This window comes from Ischnura elegans, chromosome 6 (genome assembly GCF_921293095.1).
Source record: "Ischnura elegans chromosome 6, ioIscEleg1.1, whole genome shotgun sequence".
In the NCBI taxonomy this organism is placed as follows: domain Eukaryota; kingdom Metazoa; phylum Arthropoda; class Insecta; order Odonata; family Coenagrionidae; genus Ischnura; species Ischnura elegans.
The window spans coordinates 42,448,667-42,466,231 of NC_060251.1; the positions used below are offsets into that span (position 1 = coordinate 42,448,667).

At 37.8% G+C, this 17,565-nt stretch overlaps 1 protein-coding gene and 1 non-coding gene across 2 annotated transcripts in view; both read left to right on the forward strand.

Moving 5' to 3' along the window:
• Positions 1-17,565, forward strand: part of LOC124160579 (ATP-binding cassette sub-family C member 4-like) — a 201,290-nt gene that overhangs the window by 85,168 nt on the left and 98,557 nt on the right. The window lies entirely within an intron of this gene.
• Trnaw-cca lies at positions 10,691-10,762 on the forward strand. The gene has a single exon. It is a non-coding gene; the product is annotated as a tRNA-Trp (tRNA).

A 17,565-nucleotide genomic window follows, 5' to 3' on the forward strand; every position in this document is an offset into this window, starting at 1 on the left:
TTTTGTGAAAAGGGGGCGCACTACGTAAGCGGAAAGCGTAACGCTCAGCCCCGTGCTGGGCCGCCGGGACACCGAGACGTATCCCGGTGCGCCCTCGAGCCCGGAAATCTTTGGCGCCCTCCAGTTCCGAAACGGACAAATTTAACAGTCAGAATATCAGCATTGAACGGTTGACTTGATTTCAATGATGTCTCATTTAACAGCATAATTAACACCGCCTTTAGTGAACAAAATAATAATTAAAATTAACGTATTTCATTCTGGTAAGATTCAGTTCAATCTCAAGAGGGTAAGGATTGAAATTTCAAAATTAATTTATTGTATTACACACCCCCAGACTTCCCGGTAGTCCTCCCCCTGCATAGTGCTGGCGCCCTCTGGCAATGGCCGTCTACCGCCCTAAGAAGGGGTCCAGCACGGGCCTGGTAACGCTCGAAAATTAATAGCAGCGGCTGGACCACCACTATAGAATGAAAACTCTATGCAACACTGCATGCCTCGAACGCCTGGAACTAGGGCGGGGCATAGTAGGCACTTGCCTCGTGCGGAGGATTTCATGGGGTGGCAAAATTTGAAAGTTGCTGTATGTTTCTAATTAAATTATTGGTTAATGGTAGTTTTGTGGGGCCAAGATTCAGCCTGGTATGTTGGACCCATGCGATTTTCGATCGCTACCCCTTTTCTAACCATTCCCCGGGCTCTCAGAGATAATCCAGGTCCTCGGGAGAAGGCCGAACAGAATGAGCTTACCCTTACCGATATGACCTGTCGTAGTATATTTTTTACTTTACTAATTTCAATAATTAAAGTTAATAAGTACACTAATAATACTCGTCGCGGTTGAGCGATGAAATGCGTCTTTTGATCGAGGTATTACGATTAGAAATAAGGATTTTACGAAAAGTGACCAAATTTACGCCGATTGCCTCCAGAGAATTGGCAACACCGAAATTTTGTGAGGGGAGGGGGAAAGCGACAAACTCCTTTTTCTTTCCCCCACTCCACGTTTTAGCTTTTCCACGTGTATCCGGAATTCTGGTGACGAGGTTACCAATTCTCTGGAAGCAATCGGCGTTATGATAATTTTTCGTAAAATCCTTATTTCTCATTGTAGAACCTCGATCAAAAGACGCATTTAATCGCTCAACCGCGAGGAGTATGAGCCGAGTATTAATTGACCTCTAAGTATTGGAATTATTAAAGTAAAAAAATGTACTACGACAGGTCATATCAGTAGGGGTAAGCTCATGCTGTGACGGCCGTCTCCCGAAGACCGAGAATATCTCTGAGAGCCCGAGGAAGGGTTCGGAAAGGGATAGTGATCGAACATAGCTTGGGTCCAATATCCCTGCCTGGATCTTGGCCCCGCGAAACTACCAATAACCAAATTATTAATCAATAATTATTAAGTTGTAAATTATTTAACAATAACATTAGCAAAACTTCTGAAGGTGTGTAATTTCAACTATCGCAACTCAAAAAATAGCTTACGGATGTATTACATTTTAGTAGTGGGTAAGGGGGAGGGAATGAGGGGCGATTAGGGATTGATCTTTGCCCCCCCCCAACAATACTCTTAGTTCCGGTCCTGCATTTATCTACATTTACATGCAACCCCGCAAGCTGCCTAATAAGGCGTACGGACACCAGAGCCGTTAACGTATAAAAATCAAATGCTCAAACGAAATTACGACTAACATTTATTGAGGTCCTTTGTGGTTCGGGGTAAAAACGAATTCCCCTATCTATCCGTTCGGCAAAATATCTCTTTTAATGTATCGCATCTGTCGAACCTGGAAAAGCAGCGGGGGTCTAACGTGATATTCTCCAAGTCGCTCTTAATAAAGATATCTATTCTAAATTGCTCAAGCAAACTCCCTAGCGCTCAGCCTTTGAGTCTCTAGCGGCTCCAACCCTAATTCGGTGTAAACATCGGTGTAAATCTTTCTGTACAATCTTTGCAGTTTTTTGCGAATCGCGCAGTATTTTATATGGTTCATGAGTTTAAGACTTTCTGCACCGGATCCCATCCGCTCGCCGCATATTCCAGATGTGGTCGGATGAGTGCGAAATTGCACCTTTCTTTTACTTTCTCATCCGAAAATCTTCCCACAATGCGCCTGGTGAATCTTTACTTTTTTATGTCTCACCCACAAATATTTCAAATACTTGTTCGCCACGATAGGATCGAAATTTTGTCGCGGCTATACGCGGGGATATATAATATTAGTGCACAACGTAGAAGATGTATATGTTTATTTTTTAGTTTTATCGATAATGCCGTGCAATCATCAGTCAAAAACTTGAATGATACTTTGCACAATGTGGTATAAGGATGGAATATTAGTTCAATTAGACATTGCAACATTTTCACTTAATTCTGTAAATGAACTGAATTTATCCGTGCCTAATTAAGTGGAAATCTTTCAGTCTTATTTAAATAAAATCAGCGGAAAAGGTTGAATCACCAATAAGCATTGTAAATGATGCAGCTTACTAGTCTTGAATGAATTAAAGAATGCTATTTACTTTCGACGAAAAAGGATCAATATTTGCAGCTATTATTTGAAAGACTAATTTTTGGAGGCCGTAGCCTACATGAGTATATATTGTATAAGTGAGAAAAATTATTAGTTTTTAGTTATTTAAGTAATTTTTTCCTAGACTTCAAGAGCTAAAATGAACTGTGTTGTAATGAATGCTTGCCTTCATTCTTACCTTGGAAGTGTCTCTCGGCCAAGGTAAAGTGAGGAAAAGGGAAAAGTGATTATCTTCTAATTGATGGGATGCCTTTCGAATAGATCAGCACTTATCTGCATTGTAAGCACAAAAAAGTTCCGTCAGGAAAATGATTAGATCATATTTTCAATATAAGACACTGGCATTTATGTTCAATAGGATCTTTATAATAATATCTTTTAATTGATGGGATGCCTTTCGAGTAGATACCTGTCAGCATTTATCTGCATTGCAAGCACAAAATAAGTTCCATCAGGAAAATGATTAGATCACATTTTCAATGTAAGACACTGGCATTTATGTTCAATAGGATTTTTTCTATGTCGTCATCATCATTGGTCATCAATCTTAAGATTCTATTATGTACGTTCTCGGAACACCGTGCAAATTTCAAGGTGTAAGGTAGATTTTTAACATGAAATAAGCAAGGAAAAAATAAATTAAAAAACATTAAAAACACGCCTTTTCCAATTTGAAAATAAAGCGTGGGTGATGATTAGGGTGAGTCAACAAAGTCCGCGGTAGCCGAACACGCAGCGCTGGGCCACACAATCGAGCAAAAATCGTTGCCGAAGTATTAGGTTTTAAACAGAGACTCGTCAGAGTGGCCATTAAAATATCTAAAAAAGAGAAGAACAATTTCAACAGGGACACTGGCATTAAAATTAGCCGTACTTGGCAACCCGTAGTAAGAAAAAAACAATCAGCAACCCACTCCTCCAACCGCCCGCTCCCCTCCCCCCACCACCTGACACAGATACATATATATAAGAATTTAAATTCCCAACTCTTCAGAATCCCTTGAGAAAGCGACCATCATCGGTCGAGAAACGTTGGGCCCACCCAAGAATTGACGCGGCGACATAGCCCAAAAGTTTTTATTCAAAATGATTAGGGTTATTAGAAGTGAGTGTAGAGAGAGACTAAAAGGTGAGAAAGGGTTGGTACGCAATATTAATATCTAAACTGAATATGCAATCGCGTTTTATTCTCCAGGTAATGAAAAGTTTTTAAAATACTTTTTAGTGCATTTAATGCTGCTTGTTGGAAAAAGCATGTTTTTAAAATTTTGTATTTTATTTTTATTTTCTATCTTTTAGTGGCGAATCATGTATTCCATCAAACTAGAGCTATTAGAGAAATTTTTGTTCAAAATTTTATTACTAACGTCTTTTAATGAAGAGGTCGAGTGACTTATTTCATTGTTTCACCCCCCGCATTTCCATCTCTAAACGCTCTTTTCTATTCAGACTTCCTTCCTCCATGAACTCCTATTCAAAATGTGTTCCAGATTTTCATCCTTTTTTTTCATCCCTTATCCATTTTGCACCATCTATATCGTAATTTTCCCCCTACTTCTCGCACCACCCGATTAAGTCTACTATTCTTTGTTATTTATTTGTAAATACTGTTGAATATTATTTTGTTTATTGTTGGTTACGTTTTTCTTAATATTGATATATTGTTCTCTTATTATTGTGAGTCCTCTGTAATTGGTCTCGTGCATTAAGTAACTAAGTAAATAAGTGGATAAATTTCATACTATTTTCCACATGAAAATTTAGTTAATTGATTAAAGCACAATGGTACAAAATTTCGTACATTCGATAATTTAATATTGTACAGTGATAAGAAGCAAGGAAGTGCGCAGAATTCCAAGCCGATACGACTATGGGAAGCGGATTAAAAATCAATTCCAAGATTCCATCGATGAAATTGAGAAACAAACGAAGCAAGTTAAGAAAAAGCGTGTAAAATATGTTCAATAGACAAGGTAAAAGTTTTTAATATACGTGCCTATGGCAAGATGTCCAAGCAATGTTGATGGAACAACACCTGAATCTTAAGCATTTATGTATCTTATGTAATAGTCTAAGATAATTTTATAATTGTAATTAAAGCCTTGAAATTATGTTTTGGCAACCTTATTTTTTTAACATTTTTTTTCAGAATAATAAGAGACAAACTCAAAGTCGCTTTAATGACGTATCTCCTCGACGATTTTTGTAGGGATGGTTTAAATTACTCGCTTATCTTATGTATCTCGAAATAGAAGAATAAAGTTAAGAAAACGCGTGTAAAATAGGCAAGGAAAGCGGGAGTGATGGGTCATCTTAAGCCACCTCGTGACGATGCCGCTTACCTAAGCTAAAATGTATTTGAACTCTTGGGAAATATCCTTCCATCCTCACCCTTAATAACGAAATTTTTTGTGATGATCGGAAGCAGTCTTATCGTTGTGTACACGTTTAATTAGCTCCATTAATGCATTTTCCAGATTTTCGGTTCTTGAACCAATAGAAGAGAACAAACGAGAATAAGTTTGTTATGGGCCAGTGGAAATTCTACTGATGGACCCCAAATGTATTTTCGTGACTGGCATATTCGGGGCGGCACACGTTTCATTGATAAGATATACCTTTATCGTATATCACCGTGCGTTGATGAGATTTCGTTTCGGCCGTTTATATGAAACTTTTTTAAATAGCCGTTTAGCTGATTACCAACCGTTTCCTTCAATTCGGGGCGATTTTGGGGGATCTCTGTCGATATTGTTTTTGGATGTAGTTAGTTAATTCAAAATGGCAAGGTATATTTGTATTGAAGTACGTCATTCTATGTTGCTATGGAGCTTTCTGTTTTCAATATTATCAAATATGTTTTTTTCTCGTTTTTGTCGTTACGGACAGACGTTAGCCGTTTCTCGCCCCAATAACGTCGATCCGTTAGCCGTTTCTCGCCCCAATATTGCATTCCATCTTTAAACAGTGCGTCCAATTGATTTAGAATACCGTAATAAATTAGGGAATTATTAATGGCAATGGATAATAGGATAAGGGATAAAATATTTCTTTTAAGGCTCGAAATCTTTTATTAGTTTTTAATACCATTTCTATTGTCGTTCTTTGTTCATTGCGCTCAGTAACTCTAAAGGTTTCATTGAAGTTTTACTTTGAACTTGCTTTCCTCACTTTTAATGGTGCTCTTCAATACCTATGCAAAAGTATTTTATTGCAATTGAAGTTTTTTTGAAGGAAGCTTTATCACCCCACAGCTTATACTTCTCGTAATATATTTTATTATTTTCAAGTATCTGGCGCAAAATCTATTGGTAAATAGAATAAAACTAATACTTTAAATTACCAAGGGAAACGATCCCATTCATATTTAGGGAGCGTAGATAAGGTAGAAGGAGTTGGAGTACACATCCAGATTCCGTGTAAAGTCTTTAAGCTATCGAATCCCAATATTGGTTTAGTATTTCACTCCACTCTCTCTCGGATTGATTTCCTCGACCTTTTTTTGCTATTTTGATTCTAATCTCATATTTCCCTTTCGTCTTCCACATGGGACTTCCCCATCCTTAATACTATTATGCCACCCTGTTTGGACCCGTAAGTGTTTTTGAGGATCTGCCTCCACAGTGCTATGGATTCAGTCATACATTATTTATTGTTAACTTAGTGAACGATTGTCTTTCTCAGATTGTAATCGCAATGGTTGGTATGTATAACTGCAACGTTAGGCTGTAAATATGTCCAGGCAATGAGATGCAGACTCAGAAAGTGAATGTTGGATACCACAATCTAAGTAACCGTTTATATTTGTAATTAATCACGACGTTTGTTTGTGTTAAATTTAATTTTTTATATTCCGGTCCTTGTCAAATTTATTTTTCTATCATTGCAAGCCGAGAATATAATCAGAAATTTCCTGAGGAAAACTTTTTTCATAAATTTTCATAAACATAAAATTTATGAAAATTCCACCGCTGAAAAAACTCTTAGATGGTGGGCGATGTTAAAAAACGGCGAAAACTAATTGAACTGATTTTTGGCCCCTTGGAATCAAATATATAACCCTAGTAACAAGAAAAAATTATACCACTCGAAGTAAATGGAAAACTGCTAATGCTTATTTTTAGATAAATAAATCGTACTAAATTATCCCTATGACGGACTTAAGTTGATTTTACTGTGCTGTGATGTCAAGGATGGCGTTCATTAAGAAAATCAGCGCGAATTATGGGTAAATTAACGGAATAATTAGCGTAAGGTTCCGTCCATTTGGAATAACCGTGAAATTTATTGAGTGCACTGTGTTGTAACCACTTGTTTCAGCTATCTTCTTCGGTATTATTTTACTCACCCAATGAATTATGTTGAATGATTTCTCAGGATGGAAAATATGGGTTTTGTGGAAATAAACTCCGGAAAATGTATCATGCGGATTAGGATATATCAACTCAACTTTTATAGGTTGTATGCGGCTCTAACCAGTTAACCCATTAGAGTATTGGATGTTCGCCATATTTTTTTAAACACCTCAGAGAGCTGTAGATAATATTTCGTTAAGTTATAATTAATAGTAGTGGGCTTAACTTGGTGGAAATCCTATATCGTAGGAGTTGAAGTAAGAAAAACTTTACTTTTATCACATGTTAATTTATTTTGTCCGACCATGTTTTCGTTATCGTGTAACATTTTTAAGTTGAGGTGCACAGGTAAATTTAGCAATATATATTGCGTTAAAAATGGAGCGGGAAGTTTTTCGGGCGCTGTTGGTTAGGGGTTAAAGAACCAGAAAAACTTCCACGTCGTGTATTACGCAATATATACTGCTAAATTAACCTGTATTCCTCGCCTTGAAAATGTTACGCTGTAACGGAATCTATGTTGGACGAAAGAAATCAGCACGCGGAAAAAGCAAAATTTTTATTCTTCAACTTCTGCGATTACGTTAAATATTTGATTTTTTCAATAATTTCTCTTAAGTTGAAAGGCAACCTGGATTCCACGTGCCAAGTAGACTACTTGATCAGCGTACTTTCCTACAAAAAGTTATTCTCTCTAGGCGCTCTCTACGCAGCTAGATGATACTAGAATTAGATTGCCTCTTGAAACGTCAATCAAATCTCGACATCATCATGGGGACGTGAATGACCAGCCTAGGAACTGACCCAATTTACTGGTGGCTACTGTTCTTCGAAATGAAAGAGACATGATAACTCGGAACGATTTCATGAAAGTAGGACAATACTTGGGTATCTCATATTATCAATTATCAAAAGATATCATCATCACTGGTCAACAATCCTAGGATTGGTTTGACGTAGCTCTCCACTCAGTTCTCCTATCAGCTAATCTTTTCACACCTACGTATTTCTTCTCTTTCACACCTCTCTTTACTTGTTCCATATATTTTTTCGGGGTCTTCCTTTTCCATTCTTGCCTTCCACCTGTCCTTCGACGATTGTCTTCATCAGGCCATCATGTCTCAAGATGTGGCCTATAAGGTTGTTCCGTCTTCTCATTAATGTTTTCATGAGGCTTCTCTTCTCTCCTACCCTTCTTAGGACTTCCTCGTTACTAACTCGGTCGATCCATTTAATTTTCATCATTCTTCTGTAGCACCACATTTCAAAGGCCTTTATCCTTGCTATCTCCGCTGCGGTCATTGTCCATGCCTCACTTCCGTATAGGAGCATACTCCAGATGTAGGTTCTTATGAATTTTTTCTTTACTTCCATATTTAAGTTTCCCGCTGTAAGCAGGTCTCTCTTTTGGTGGAATGCTCTCTTCGCCTGGGCTATTCTGCTGATAATTTCTTTCTTGCTTCTCCCGTCACCAAAAGATATATCGATATAAAATGATGATGTGATATGATGGCCAGTCTTTAGGTTGATTACTCTCTTACCAACGAATCGGTTTACGGGAGCTATACAATATTTTTTGTTGTAATAATCGCTTATTATGCATTTAATTTTTTTCTAGTAGCTGTTAATTTCTTAATGAGTTCGATATTGTAAAATGGTGTTATCCGCTGAAATAAATAAATAAATAGGGGCATAGCTGCGTCAGTCCTCAGATTACTATATATTACTGCACTCTATTTCTCCAATTAGTTTTCGATTGTGACTTCATGGAATCTTTTTACCATAATGAAAAGTAACGTATGATGACGTGCTAAGTCGTAACCTAGGTCATCCATTCATAAATTTGTGTTAAGTTCTAAAGTTTTATTTTTCATTATATTGAAGGCTCTATTTCACCCTTTTCCAAGTTAATCCCTTCATATCTTGCATGTTAAGAGGCACGATGCGGTGAAAGTTCTTAATATTATTAAAATTAAACATTTCAATATTTCCGCTGGATTTATTTTAACACGACGCGTTTCGTTGTTACAAACAACACTGCCAACACTGGCACTCTATTATATTGTTTGTAACGTCGTGTTGAAATAAATCCTGTGGAAATATTGCAATGTTTCATGTTACTAATTCCTTCAGTTCCTCGATATCCTGCTTCCTTACGTCCATCTTTTTATGCTCCAAGTACTTATCCCTTGGCCGTCCTCGACGGAATTTTCCTTCAATTTTTCACTCCGTTATATTTTTTTCGTAAGTTTCTTATGTAGAGATAGGTAGAGATGTATTCTTCAGGTCCTTACTCAAGCAGCAGTCAATATCCCTAATACATCCAGATCACAACCAACTTTAAGGGATGCACCAATAATAATTTAATATGGGCTCTGCCAACCTGAAAAATCCGCGGTTGTAGAACACGCCATTGAATCCGACCATACGGTGAAGTGGGACCAAGTGAAAATTTTATGCCTTGGGACGGATTTCTGGGAAAGACTGATAAAGGAATCCATCGAGATCCGGCTGACAAGTAACAAAGAAACTTCGGCAGAATGGAGAGAGACAACCCGGCTGGAAACCCGAACAGCCTTTTTCGAGCATCCAGACAACATTGCAGGCACATGGAATCCGTACAGTATCCATATTAATCCAGTTAAAACTGTACGGATATCTATCAGATATCAAAAAGACCCGCAAAACAACGTTGGAGCGAGGTCCAACGGTGAACATGGAGGTCTATAATACAGCATCTTTTGGATATCTTTACAACATCTAACGAGTAGATAATGGTTATGCTTATTATGGTTTTTGGTAATCGCCAGACATACAAACAAAGCATTTGTTCTCTTCAATTCTATACATAATATAAGCTACCCATTTAGAATAACAATTTTTTAATAAGTATCACGGGTATAACAACTTGGATATGTTTGCTACGTTATTTTTACAACTCATCGTGGATGTCACAAATAGGATATCTATGTGACAATGTCAAAATATCCATCATGTTATAACAACATGTTTTGGATGTATCCACCTTATTTAGATATCCCGGGGATTTTGTCTTCCGCCCTACAGTTCCCTATCTTCGTCCCCCATTCTTGGGTGCACCTCCTCTTGTGTCACCCTTAAATCTTCACCATCCCCCCACCAGCACGGAGTCTTGGGAACACCAAGTGATTTTGATCAGAATTTCCAATCGCCCTTATTTCTGATCCACTTAGTTTTGATAGTTATGAGTAGTTTTTGTGTCCACTGCAAGCAATTGAAGTCTCCGAGACATATCGCACGTTGTCTCAGATAGAAGCTCTGCTCTCATTTCTACTTGTGACTCAACGGATCCAATACATACTGTGAAGGTACCCATTTGTCTCTCTATCAGCTTAATCTTTCAGTCCTCCATGATGTTTAACTTTTGGATCCCTGTAATGTTATATATATTACACCACCCTTGCTTTTGAATACTCTCATTCATTAAATCGGAGTGTTTTTTTTTAGTATTGATGAAGAATTTTGTAAAGTGTTTTTTTATAGTAATTATAGAATTTTTCCGGCTTTGGCCATTGCTATTACTTTGCCGGCGGGTTAATTCCCTATTTGTTAACTTTTTGAAAAAACAAACGATTTAAAATCTCATATAACCTTCATTGGCTTGCTCCTATGGTACATCTCCATCAATCTTTAGTTAGCCTCATCCGTTGCACTTAGGATAGCAAAAAATCTTGCCTGGTTTGCTCCACTTGAGGCTCGTCGCAGAAGAACAAAACTGTTAGGAATAACTAGACTTTCTCTCGTGTAGTAATAAGGGACTCCGTGGCGCAACGGTAGCGCGTCTGACTCCAGATCAGAAGGTTGCGTGTTCAAATCACGTCGGGGTCATTGCTATTATTTTGCCGGCGGGTTAATTCCCTATTTGTTAACTTTTTGAAAAAAAAAACGATTTAAAAGCTCCTATAAGCCGCTATAGAAAATGCATGCTTTTTTCGGTGATATGGGAATATAAAAAAAGTATTTGTGTCCACTGGCAGCAATCGGTTATTCTTGAAACATGAATCAAAGCTCCCATCATAGGGACATGCATGTCCAACCAACATACTGGCCCATCAACTCTTGGCTGTCGATTTTTTAAAATAAAATTTTATGTAATTTGGCTGATCGATATTATAGAGCGTTCCACATTTAGTTGACAGTACGGGCCTTATGGATAACAGTGTTGCCAAGCTTCCGCTCCGCCGGCAGGCATCCTAACAGCGTATGCAACCACACATTATATGGCGCCAAAACGGTTTAGTTCAAAAAGGAGTTAGTGATCGCACGAAAGACTGCGTAAATTAAGGAATTTTTTAGCGTATATTACAATACCTTTGCGGCAGTATAAAAGGAAAAGTCTTTTGTTATTTCATGTACGTACTTATTCAATGCACAAACTGAATAATGAATAATCTGTAATGTAAAAAATAACAATAAATTGAAGGATAATAAAAATTATAGCCGCTCCTGAATGAGACCAAATTTCTATTCCTTCCATATTATGCAATATTTGTTGGCTCTAGCTAGTATTACATGAAAGGCGATTTTGTATAAGACATCATCAATCTTTAATTTTTCTAAATTTTCCCGTACTTGGTTTATTGTTAATTAAAGATCTCTTTTCAAGATGACATCTTCAAAGCTAATTTCCTTAATGTTCTCTTTCTTTCACCTTGTAGTAGGCAAGGATTCCAATTTCCTTGAGTAAAAAGAGGCATTATCTACCACTATAATTGATCCTTCGGGTAAGTTTGCAAGAAGTGAGTGCTCAAACCATCTCTCGTAACACTCGCCACCCACTTCTTCATGCTCATCCATTGAGTTCTTTTTGTACAGAAACACATGCGATGCTCCTTTTATGAACCCATTTTCCGTTCCTGCGTGTATAATTGCAAATCGTCCTCCTCGGGAAGTGGGGGCCAAGCCCAGTATTTAGTCCAGCAAGGAAAGCTTGACGCGGATTTTCTAATTGTTTGTTTCGCAAACTAATGTTCACTATTTGTCCAACATTAATCCAAATTTCGCCTGTTAATACTCTCGTCCTGTGTTCGCGACGATATTTTTTTAGCTGCCTTAAATAATAATTAATTGTGCCACCAACGAATAATATCATCCCTTTCGATAAGGATGATTCTTTTCCCCCTGCGTTCGTACACGAAGCCTATGTCCAAAAGAAGACGATATAGTGTTGTCCTTTTGTAATCTGGGAGAATACTATCCATATTCACCGGGTTTCAGATGGATTTTAAAGTCGGAGGAATAATTTTCACGAAGGATTCATGTACCTTCCTTCTAATTCCCGATCTCGCCAAACCGTCGAAAATCACTGCCCTCGAAGTTTTGTAAGGCTGTCTAATTTCTTTAGTTTTTGAAGGAGTTACCAATGGACCACGGGAGCTTTCCTTTCTCATTCTGTAAATAGTGAACTCCTAGCACCCAGTAGCCTTCGAAGCTTCTCGGCAGGCCTCACTAATGCTGAGAGATTTCCTGGAGTAGAAGAAGACTTTGAGCACCAATCGTCTTTCGCGGCTTATGAGCTTCTCACCTTTTCTCCTCTTCTTTGTATCGGACATATTGATTGGGCGTGTTACAGCAAAGATAAGTGTAAAACACACTTCACAATTCTCAAGTTCAATACACCACACAACACTTGTTCACTCCAAAAAAATGCAATGACAAACTGAACGCCTTCGTAAATTCTTCCCTCGGCCCCTTCGGCCTGGGTCGCTTTTGGGGCAGGTTTTATGGTACCCTATGAAAGGAACTCAGAAAAAACCCAAGCCCCCTTTTGTAAATGCGTGCACTGGATGGGGTAGTGTTTGGTACAGATTATGAGATATTCTTTTTCTTGGTTTCCCCGATGGGACCTAAACACCCAAGGCGAAAGAGTCTTACTTCCAAGCCGCTTGCTTACTTTCGTGTATCAATTTATTCAGATAAAAACACTGCTGTTACGACGTATAAGTAGGTATTCTCTGTTTAGGATATCAAACGAATACATAAATACATTTCATAGTATGCATTGACAAAAAACTCCTTTTCCGCCCGAGAATTTTCCCTCTGCGCGCAAGAAAAAGCAAGAAGCCCGCCCAGCGGCACCGTAATATTTTTTCTTAAGATCAAAACCTTGTAACTCGCTTCAGAATTGATGTAAGTCAATGATTTTTTCACCAAAAATAACCTTGTAGTTTTCTCCACATTTGGTACGCAGCATATAGGGATCTACGACGTAAGAAACGTAAGTTAGTAAGCGACTACTTTTTACCTTGCAAAAATCAAAATTTTCTTGTCCTAAAGTGTGTTACGTCGGCATAACAACATTAAAACTCAATATTTGTACAATTTATTTATTTATTTTATTTTATTTTATTCTCAAACCACCGGATACAGCTCTTATTGGCCATTTTACACCGGGGTGTTCAACAAGTGTAACAAGTAAACGTACACAAACGACCATGCCCTGGACCGGGGAAACCTACCCAGGCGGGATTCGAACCCGCGACCTCTTGTTTGGCAGGCGAGAACGTTACCCCGCCGCCACCGAGGCCGGCAAGGTGAAAATCTTCAAGCAGAAAATAGTGTGAAGAATTTTTTGCAAAAAAATTCAATTCAATACAGTCAACGGTCAGGCAGAAATTGCGAGAAGAAGATAAAGTAAAAAAATACACGTTTCTGACGGAAATTTACGGAAATGTTTTTTATAGCTTTTGTTATAATTTTTATCGAAAAACTATTGGCGCCAATGAATGCAGCACCTTTTTCTACATTAGAATAAAATTTTTAATCAGTGCATAACGCAACTTTAATTTTCGTGCTGTTGTTGACAACACCGCGCTCCTAGCCTTATGGAGATTAACATGGGAAACGATTCTCCATAAGAGCCCATACTGTCAACTAAATGTGGAACGCTCTATAGCAGCGTTGTCACATAAATTTGTATAATTTTCCTATGATCTACCTCAGTTATTGCTCTGATTTCTTGATGATGACTGCTAAATCGTACTCAAGTAAGACTAAACAAGATTATGAGACTTTATATGACTCTCATGTGTTGGATTGGCTAATTCATTGTTCATTTCAATGAAGGAGATGGACGCAAACGTATCAAGAAAAACTGATTTTAATTGACCACCTTCATGTTCACAAGACAACGTACAACAACTAGTGCAAAGAAAAACGTCGTTCATACGTAACAAAAGAAGATCGAAAGAATTGACAATTGAACAAAGATACGTAAGACACCGCGATTAATACAAAAAATTCAATATAACAGCAATATGATCTCATCTCACATAACATTATGAATGATACTGCGGAAAGTCAAAGGGCCAAAATAAACACTGCAATATTTTTGGCAGTCGAAGGATTAGCCTACGTTGAAATGATGACATTACTTTAGCTTTGCTAATATTTCGGGATTATTTATGCGCCCTTCTCGGGGCTAATAATTACAATTTGAAATAAACACCAATCAGTTACATGAAGGATTTTGAGCAATAAATATGTATAGTGAAAAATTTTAAACTGATAGAAAATACATTCCATACTCAAAGCAGTATGCACGACGCGACGTATACATACACGGAGACTATGGGAAAGCAAAAACTATCTCATCATTTCAACGGAGACCAACTCCTAGACGTACAAAGGAATCATGAAATAGGCGAATTCGACAACCAGTATTCCAATGAACACACTTAATATTCAATATTGAATCATCCAATTACGAATCACACGGCAAATTTACTGGAGCAACACACCCACAGGGACAGATTAAGGCTGTTGGTTTTGTGGGACGGTTTTTCTACAACGCCTTGGTAGTGTAACAGCAATGCTGCCTCTGTTTTATATTATGTACTTGTGGCTTCCAGATATTCAGTTATTATCGTTGAGCATTGTTTCTACACGAAAACTTCCATTTGATAGCAAACGAAATGATTATCATCTTTCATATTTTTCCAGGAATAACTTAATCCGCATACCCATCTATTACTAAACGTTGCGATAATGCAATGACACATTTGAGTGGAAAATTTTATACTTAGGCCTTTTATGGAGCAATGAGAGTTATTTTGGGTCGGAGAATCAAGTGCGGAAAGATATTCGCGGAATAAAAGGAAAAGGAGCACGAGGTATTCTGAACTTGGGGTAACGTTTATTTTTATCATGTGTTTTATTTTTTTATTACCATGACGCGGTTATAGTTCATCATCACTAATCAACAATCGTAAGATTGGTTTGACAAAGATCTCCACTCGATTCTCTTATCAGCGTATCTTTTCCCACCCACGTATTTCTTCTTTTTCGCATGTCTCTTTACCTGTTCCTTATATTTTTTTCTAGGCCTTCCTTTTCCGCTCTTGGAATCCACTTGTACCTCGACGATTCTGATCATCAGACCATCCTGTCTCAAGATATCGCCGATAAGGTTGTCCCGTCATCTCTTTCGGGTTTTCGGAAGACTTCTCTTCTCTAGGCCTGTTTACACGATACATTAACACGTACGGGTTAATGTCTAAATGTATGAACGCGAGAATGAACGCCAAAATGCACCGTGTAACCACCCAACTAGTGCGAATGCATGCACAGAAAATAGAACCTGTTTTAATTTGGTTCATGCATTCTTATATGCTCCGTTCCGGTCCACAAAAATCATTCACGCAAACGTACATTAACTCGTACGTGTTAATGTATCGTTTAAACAGGCCTTCTCCTACTATTCTTAGTACTTCCTCATTACTTACTCGGTCGATCCATTTGACCCTCATCATTCCTCAGTAGTACCGCATTTCGAAGGCATCGACCCTTGATTTCTCCGCTGCTGTCCTTGTCCATGCCTCACTCCCGAAGAGAAGCATACTCCAGATATATGTTCTGATGAGTTGTTTCCTTCTATATTTTAATTTCCCGCTGTAAGTAGACGTTTCTCTTAGTAAGTGGAATCCTCTCTTCGCCTGGGCTATTCTGCTGATAATTAAGAATTATAGTTTTGGAAATGAAATTCATATGCCGTCATGTGTATGCGTCCGCAGTCAATTAATAACAGCAAACAGAATCCACCAATTTTTTTTTAATTGATCTGAAATATGCTCACTTTAAACGGCAATTAATGGAGATTTTCAAATAGGGACAGAAGCTATCGTGGGCCAGGAAATCGCCCTCAGAGAAGCAGCGATACGGGAGGTCTTGGCTGAAACCATTTCTTTGAGTGTAAATTAAAGAAAAATGGGTGATTAAGCATCTTTATCTCCCGACATATGCCCTTTTTTTTATAAAAACACTGCCTTTAAATGACGAATATCAAGACTGAGTGCTAGCCAAGATGACGTCGTCAACTATAATCTGCGAAAGTAGTAAGCCCGACGATTTTTCATCGGGAATAGCTCGAGAAGTAGTTGACGGATCGAAAACTGGAAAAATACTGGTCTCTTTATTTAAAAACTTCTTATATTACAATCGACATTTAAGTGAAATAGCTGAACTAGCCCATTGCTGTCGTGTGTGTCAATAAGCAGTGGCGGATCTATGGGGGGTGAGGGTAAGGGGGCTATAGCCACCTCCCCTTTGGGTATCCAATTTACACAAGGTAGAATGGTAATTTTTTCCGACCCCCACTACTGCTGGAATTTTAACCCCCACCTATCCCGCCCTTGTCCCTATCCTCGATCCGCCACTGTCAATAAGGGCACCTTTTATCAACACCAGACTGTGCATTGTCTTTAGTGTTCCTTATCTTTCTAATAATTACTCTTTTCGTATATCATTGCATCATAAAATAAGGGATAGTAATGAAATATCAAGAAATGCTGTTTTTTTTATATATGCGAAATAGACCCTTTAAAATATACGTGAGAAGTAGTGTTAAATAATTCTCAGTGGTAAACCTTCATTGTCTTGTTTTTTATAGTAAAATAATTTTTTATTCTTTAATTTACCTTTGTGGATACTATTTTTCTATTCATCTCATTCCAAGTAGTTTTTTTTCCTTTTTTTGTCAAATATATGTTTACATTAACCTTTTTCGTTTCTAATTCGCTGTCATTCCATTCCATCTTGCTTTCTGTAGCCATATTCGTATATTAATTTACATGATGCCTATTTATTCGCTAGTATTCATTACATAGCTGTTACTAGTACTCAGTTTAAATTTAATTCTTCTCTTTTTTATGTAATGTTTTCCACTCAAAGGTTTATTTACCCGTTCAATAAATATATCGTTATCATTCCTTTGTATGGGTGGAGTTTAGAGTTTTATGTTCGGGGAGGAAGGGGGAGGGCAGAAATCCTGTCGGGGATCGAGGGGCTATGGAATACACCTCAATGAAAGTGCCCGGGCCCTCCCATAGAAAATGATGTTTCTTTAAGTATTTAAACTTTTGATGTTTTTGTTTTGATTATACTTGAATGTAGCGGTTCCATACTTTTTTCGGACAAAATGCCATTTAAGTTTGGGGGAATGGGGTTGGCTCCCCACGAGATGCTTATTTTGAAAAATATGCATGGAAGAGCATTGAAAAGATATGTAAGAATTAGTGTTAAATAACTTTGAGCTTAGTAAGTTCTATATTTTATTTTTTCGTCAAAATTATTTTTTAAATGTGTTGATTTACCTTTGTGGTTACTAATTTGCTGTCATCCCAGTCCACCTTGTC